General features: G+C 34.6%; 1 non-coding gene across 1 annotated transcript; it reads left to right on the top strand.

Moving 5' to 3' along the window:
- Positions 1-6,518: 6,518 nt before the first annotated feature.
- On the top strand, positions 6,519-6,637 carry LOC125058997. Its single transcript, XR_007118592.1, has one exon. It is a non-coding gene; the product is annotated as a 5S ribosomal RNA (ribosomal RNA).
- Positions 6,638-7,037: the final 400 nt, after the last annotated feature.

The raw sequence follows: 7,037 nt of genomic DNA, 5'->3' as shown, positions 1-7,037 counted from the left end.
TTTGAAGAAAGATGGAATTTCCCTCATTGCCTTGGAGCGATTGATGGGAAACACGTAGATATTACGCCTCCAGAAAATAGTGGATCATATTATTTTAATTACAAAGGATGGTTCTTATGGCAATAGTGGATGCGAATTATTCATTCTTGCTGTGCGATTTTGGTACCAATGGATGGAGGTGTTCTTCAAAATACAGAATTTTATGAAAAATTACAAAATAATAATTTAAAAATTCCCCTCGCGGAAAGCGTGGAACACAGTTCCAGAAGACTCCCATACGTATTCGTGGCTGATGATGCATTTCCTTTAAGATGCGACATGAAATAAAGATTTACAATTATCGTGTGTCTCGAGCGAGGCGGATAGTTGAAAATGCATTCGGCATATTGGCATCAAGGTTTAGAATTTTTCACACGCAAATAAACATAGAACCTCATAGAATAGAATCCGTAGTAATGGCGTGTTGTGTTTTACATAATTTTCTGATGTCATCTTCGCGTAATTTTTACGCCCCATCAGAATGTTACGATCAGGAAGACAGAGAAAACGGAACTATTACACCCGGGCTTAATACCGTTCAGTCAAATATGAATCACTTATGTCGTAGAAATTATGGGAATATTACAAATGCGGCCAAGATGGTTAGACAAGACTTTATTAATTATTTTAATAATGAGGGTAGTATTCCATGGCAGAATGATTTTGTGTCATAAACAAAAAATAAGTTAATTAAATAAATATGATCGACTTGTTATTTGTTGATAAAATTTGTTTTATTTAGGTACTTACCTCATATTCAACATGATCAGACATGCTCGAACGTGAACTTCTTGGAATGCACTGAGCTTTAAGAAAAGATAGCTGATCATAGTACCATAACTTTGGCTTATATATTTCATCAACGCCTGCCCCCGACTTCAAAGACTCCACAACTTTTTGTTCCTCCTTTTTGAAGGCTGTCCGAAAGCTGTTAATTTTTTTGGTCACCAGGTCACGGTCTGTATTCGGTTCTATTTCTTTAAATTTTTCTATTAGTTTACAATAAGCAGCATTCCGCTTATCTCTATTATGGTAATCTTTATTTTTGACGTTCCATAAACAGGTTTCATTTGGATATATTTGTATGAATTCTTCTAATACATCGCGGTTCGTCATTATGCACTGCAAGCTGCAACACGTCCGCTAGGTAACACTTCCGCAGCAACAACTGAGCGCTCGCAACACACACGCTCAAATTTTTCATCAAACAGTTTGATCAAACCGACTGATCAAATAAAAAAACGAAAATTCATATTTCTTCAAACAATTTGATAACTCATTAAATTTGATCAAATTTTACCACAGACACTCATGCCTATTTGATAAAACGGTTTGATTCAGCCAGTTTGATTAAATTACTTGAACGTCTATGGCGGCCCTAATAAACTGTAATAATCACGCAGGATCCTCAAATGCTGTATACAACATCGTATCAGGTGACGAATCCTGGATATATGCGTACGAACCCGAAACAAAAACCAGTCACGAGTTTGGGTGTTCGAAAATGAGTTAAAGCCAACGAAAATTGTTCGTTCACGGAGTGTTGCAAAAAAAATGGTGGCCACGTTTGTCTCCAAAACCGGCCAAGACAAGACAGGGAAAAATGGTCATTTTATTTTTTATTTTAATTTCTCTTTTATTTCTTTTTAGTAAACCTATGTTATTTTGTATATCTTTTAGCAAGAAATAAAAGGCTTTTTATTTTATTTTATTTTATTTATTAAATAAAACCTTACCTGAATATTGTTGAATAGTGTTTCATTTATTGCTTCACAAGTTTCAATGATAATGTTGCTCAATGTACGAGGTGCAACGCAGGCTTGAAATTTTAAGTCATCGAAATCGGCGCCGCTAGCCAGGTACCTCAAAGTTATTGATAACCTTTGAGAAGCTGGTATAGATTTCCGCATAACTGTGTCCTTTTTTTCAATACGAGGACGGAGTATAGTCAGTAAATCTTCAAAAGTTTTATGGTCCATGCGCAGGAAGTTTGCGTAGTCTTCAGGTTCTGTGCGCAATATTTCCCGTAGCAAATTCTCGTGGGTATATTTATCTCTTAATTTCAACCATTCTCGACTCCATCGTCTTCTTTTTTTTGTCTTGATACACAGTTAATGCCAAAAATGCGTCATCTGAATTACTCATTGAAATAATTGTAAGCGCTCGGCACGGCGAGAAAGTCACGAAAGGAGAAACCCGAATCTACTAGAAAGTTAACAAATTTGTTTGGTTTGATCGTCTAAGCTATTGTTTGATGAAAACGTGAAGTTTGACAAACAATTTGATCGTTTACAGGGCACTTAAGATCGGTCCAAGATTTGTTCAATAGGTAACTTTAATATTAAAACTCTTTACTTAATTCTAAACTTAAAAATATACTTAATTTGTCACTTAGCTGCTTATTGTCAATTAAAGTTTTTAATAACCAAACAATGTCAGTAACTCCCAAGGGACTTCAAACTTCTCATTCATTAACAATATTATAATAACTTCTCTAGTATATTGACTTAGTAAATAATTAAAGAAAATATCTAGTTACCATTACTTAGATTTACTAGATTACTAGATTTTATATTTCCAAAGTTCATAAAGTATAAATCCACTTTATTTGATAGATTTAAATCAATATTATATCATTAGCTTCTATTATAATTACAATAAAATATATTTAGAACTTCTAATTATGTTCATTAGTGACTGCTTTCTCATCTGAAATATACAAATAAAATGTACAATCATTTTACTTTGTGATTACATAATATATGCAATATTAAATGGTATATGTATTTTTCAAATTAAAGAACAATTTAAATATCAATAAAAGATATCCAATATAACTAGGATTTACCTCTACTAATTTGCTGATTTTCTTGATATTTTCATATTTATCTGTGTCTATTATGTTATCCTCGCATAGATTCATACAAAAACTAAAACTCTTAACTTAAAAATATTAACTCTAGTAACTAGAGTTAATATTTCTATATTTTATATATTTTAAACTAGACTCTAGTTTAAATTATTATAATTACACGAGAACGTTAAAAAAAGACCGATAACAAATTAAAACCATTTCGTTAAAACGTCCATAATATGACATGTTTTTAAAACGGTAGCCATTAAACTTAAACATGGCAATAGTTGTACTGAATTATTGCAAACAGCAGCTTTTGAAATTTGAGATCACGCTAAAACATGGCGGCGAAACGCCGCTTTTTCTATAGTCGAATTTTTAATTAGACGATATCAACTGACGTTTACGGTGTTGTCAGTTTTTAATGAAATAAAAATAGTGTTGTGACAAAGTAAAAACCCCTGAATTAATGATCGGATATGGCACTAGTCGCCGCGCCGCGCTTTGTAATAAGACGTCAAAAAACTGATTGTAGTTACATAGTACTAGTACCTAATTTATATCAGATCACTTTTATACAATTTTGAAATAGAAATAATATTATTTTATTGTTTGAAATGATTGACTATTCACACTCATTGTTCATTCATCTGATTGAACAAGAACTGAACGCATCACTATTACTTTAAATATGGCAACATTATTTTACAAAGTGACATTAGCTACTGTCAGTTGGCTTCGTCTAATTAAAAATACGACTTTACACTGCCGAAACATTTTTTTTTTTTAATTTATTTATTAGCCGGATACAAAGTCCTTTGGCACTTTAAAAAAAGGTATAACAAAATATCTTACACAAATAACTATACTAACTTAACATAAAATACAATCAATTTAAATAATACAATGGTGAGCTTTAAATTTTCTCAACCGTGTTTTTTATATAATAGTAAATAGCTTTGAAAAGAACTGGACATTTCAGTAAATCTAGTTGGACACGGCGAGCGTACGTACTCGGTGACGGTTGTCTCGCGATGGGAAAACTTTCAAAGCACCAGAAAATCGCCATAGCTCTTTCCGCGTCTATTAATTTAAATACAAAAAAGAAAAGAAAAATATGGGTGAAAGAGTATTTACTTTTGCGACAAAAATTATCAAATATGCAAATACTGTTTTGGAATCCATGTGACTTAAGAAACTACCTTAGAGTAGGAGTTGCCGAGTTTGAATGTCTATTGAAATTAGTTACTCCACATTCAAAAAGAAGATACGGTTCTTAGCCAATTCTTTATTGTAATTGGTGCGCATGTTCATCAACTTATTTTTTATTGTTTGGACTGTAGCCATGTTATCAAAGGTTTTATAGATTTCCAACAACACCCGGTATCCTTCAGTACGAAGTGGTTGATTCGAATAATCTTTATGGCTTTTCAGCCTTAAATATGGCATGTCTCGGTACAAATCGATAATATTGAAAAGTACTTTTTTTTCTTGCGACCACGCCATGGTGGACGCGGCCACAGCAAACAAACATGTACGAATCTTACAGGTAACATACATAATATTACAAAACAAACACTTAGACAGTACAAAAAGCCAAAACAGATGACATAGATAAACAATATTAAATACCAAAAATGAAACAAATAAGCGCATCAATAGACAAAACTCTATACAGAAAACTGAAATTTAATATTTAAAACAATAAATAATACTAAATACAACCTAAACAAAATTCGAGTCTTCCCGCCCCTTCAAATATTTTCTCACATGTTCTTTGGTGAGGTGGAAAATATCAATATCCTCATAATTAGTGTCATAGTTAGATAAAACCCGAAACATTGGTGAATTATGCAGGTAATTCGAGTTCGTACGAGGCACATGGAACAATTTTGTGTGTCTTGTCGCATATGGAGAAGGAATTTTAAAAGAAATTAACGACAGCAAATAGGGGATATCGATCCGCCCATTAAGAATAGCATGTAAAAAAAGCAGGACTTGCTGAGTTCGCCGACTTTCTAATGAGTCTAAATTAAAATAATTGCAAGAATGTGCATAACTATCGAAGCATTGGTATTTTTTAAAACTAAGGAATTTTACAAACTTTTTTTGTATATTTTCTACTGCTTTTTTATACTTTGTATAATATGGAGACCACATAACACCAACATACTCCAGCACGCTTCTAACATAAGCAAAATATAAGCTTTTAATGCAATGTATGTTATTAAATGTCTTGCATGACCGCTTGACAAATTTTAGTTGCATATACGCTTCGCCTGTTATGTCATCGATATGTTGTGATAGACCCATTTTTTCATCTAATGTTGATCTATGTTCATACTTAATGGAGTTACGGATTAAAATACCTACACCGCCATGTTAATTTTTAGCATTTTTTCCTATATAGTTATAGCCAGAGATTGATAAATAGGGGTTTGAATCTTTTAACCAAGTTTCATTGAGAAGACACACATCTATGTTATTTTGAATTAATGATGATTTAAGTAAAGCCTTTTTATTATTGACACTCTGAATATTGTTGCATTATTTTTAAAACAGCCATTATTTGGTAAGATTTTCTATTAATATATCTTTAATGTGTGTGGTTGTGTTTGTTTTATTTGAATTAGCTAACGTAACTAAGGTTTTTATTATTTTATTTTTTTTATATAAACGGGCAAACGAGCTTGCGGGACGACCAAAAAGGGCAGTCTACGCAGCCCATAGACACCCATTTTTGTGGGTGTGTTGCCGGCTTTTGAGGGAGGAGTAGACTCGCTTTTTAAACATTTGGAGGTCGTATCTCTGAGGGAAGACCTCCCCCGGGAGTCGATTCCACAGTTCGCTAGTTCGCAAAAGAAAATGCCTTGTGAAATGGACTGTGGAAGACCTCCAACCATCAAGATGATTTTGGTGAAATTTAGAGGTCGTTCGGCTCGTACGGTGTTGAAAAGAGGCAGGAGGGATCAACCCAAACAATTCTTCCGAACACTCTCCGTAGTAAACTTTGTAAAAAACGCAAAGAGACGCAATGTCTCTGCGTAGCGAGAGAGAATCAAGCCGATCAGTAAGACATTGGAGATTGACAATTCGACAAGCCCTTAGCTGAATTTGGTCAAAAGGAAGAAGCTGGTATTTGGGAGCACCAGCCCAGATATGCGAGCAGTATTCCATATGAGCTCTGAATGCGGAAGATCCCTGTAGTTTGGTGATGTTGATAGAGTTCTTTTCCTGTTGCCTATTGTTTATTAGAACGAAGTTCCTTATCGCGCGTTGTGAAAGGGGGCTAGACGGAAAAAAATCTTATGAAAAGTTGTCACGACACTTTTTTGCAATTTGCTATTGTAATACACCGGTTCTCGTCCGATCACTGAAGTTAAGTTACGTCGGGCGATGTCAGTACTTGGATGGGTGAAAGCCTGAGAACACCTCGTGATGTTGGCTTTTTTTTGTAGGGATAAGAAATGAAAATTATTTTTGGAATCACTTAACTAAATTAGTCTTGTTGGAACGAAGTTATCGAGCGTTGCGAAAGGGGGCTAGACGGAATAAATTAAGACCAAAAGTTGTAACGACACTTTTTGCTATAGTTGTTATATTTTACATTTTCGATTTAGCTATCGCCAACGTCCATACCACGTTGAATACACCGGTTCTCGTCCGATCACCGAAGTTAAGCAACGTCGGGCGAGGTCAGTACTTGGATGGGTGACCGCCTGGGAACACCTCGTGATGTTGGCTTTTTTTGTCGTCGTAAGATTGGTGTCGAGAAAATCTATCATACTGTTATGATACCAATTAACATATAAATTAATCGAAAGGAATTTCGTTCCTTCGGGTGTCCCTTGACACCTCTAGAGTTTTTTTTTTTTTATATAATAGGGGGGCAAACGAGCTTGCGGGACGACCAAAAAGGGCAGTCTACGCAGCCCATAGACACCCATTTTTTGTGGGTGCGTTGCCGGCCTTTGAAGGAGGAGTAGACTCGCTTATTAAACATTTGGAGGTCGCATCTCTGAGGGAAGAAAAGGGAGTCGATTCCACAGTTCGCTAGTTCGCAAAAGAAAATGCCTTGTGAAATGGACTGTGGAAGACCTCCAACCATCAAGATGATTTTGGTGAAATTTAGAGGTCGTTCGGC

This window comes from Pieris napi, chromosome 18 (genome assembly GCF_905475465.1).
Source record: "Pieris napi chromosome 18, ilPieNapi1.2, whole genome shotgun sequence".
Lineage (NCBI taxonomy): Eukaryota > Metazoa > Arthropoda > Insecta > Lepidoptera > Pieridae > Pieris > Pieris napi.
The sequence above is the reverse complement of the archived record's forward strand: the minus strand, read 5'-3'. Positions and strand labels throughout refer to the sequence as shown.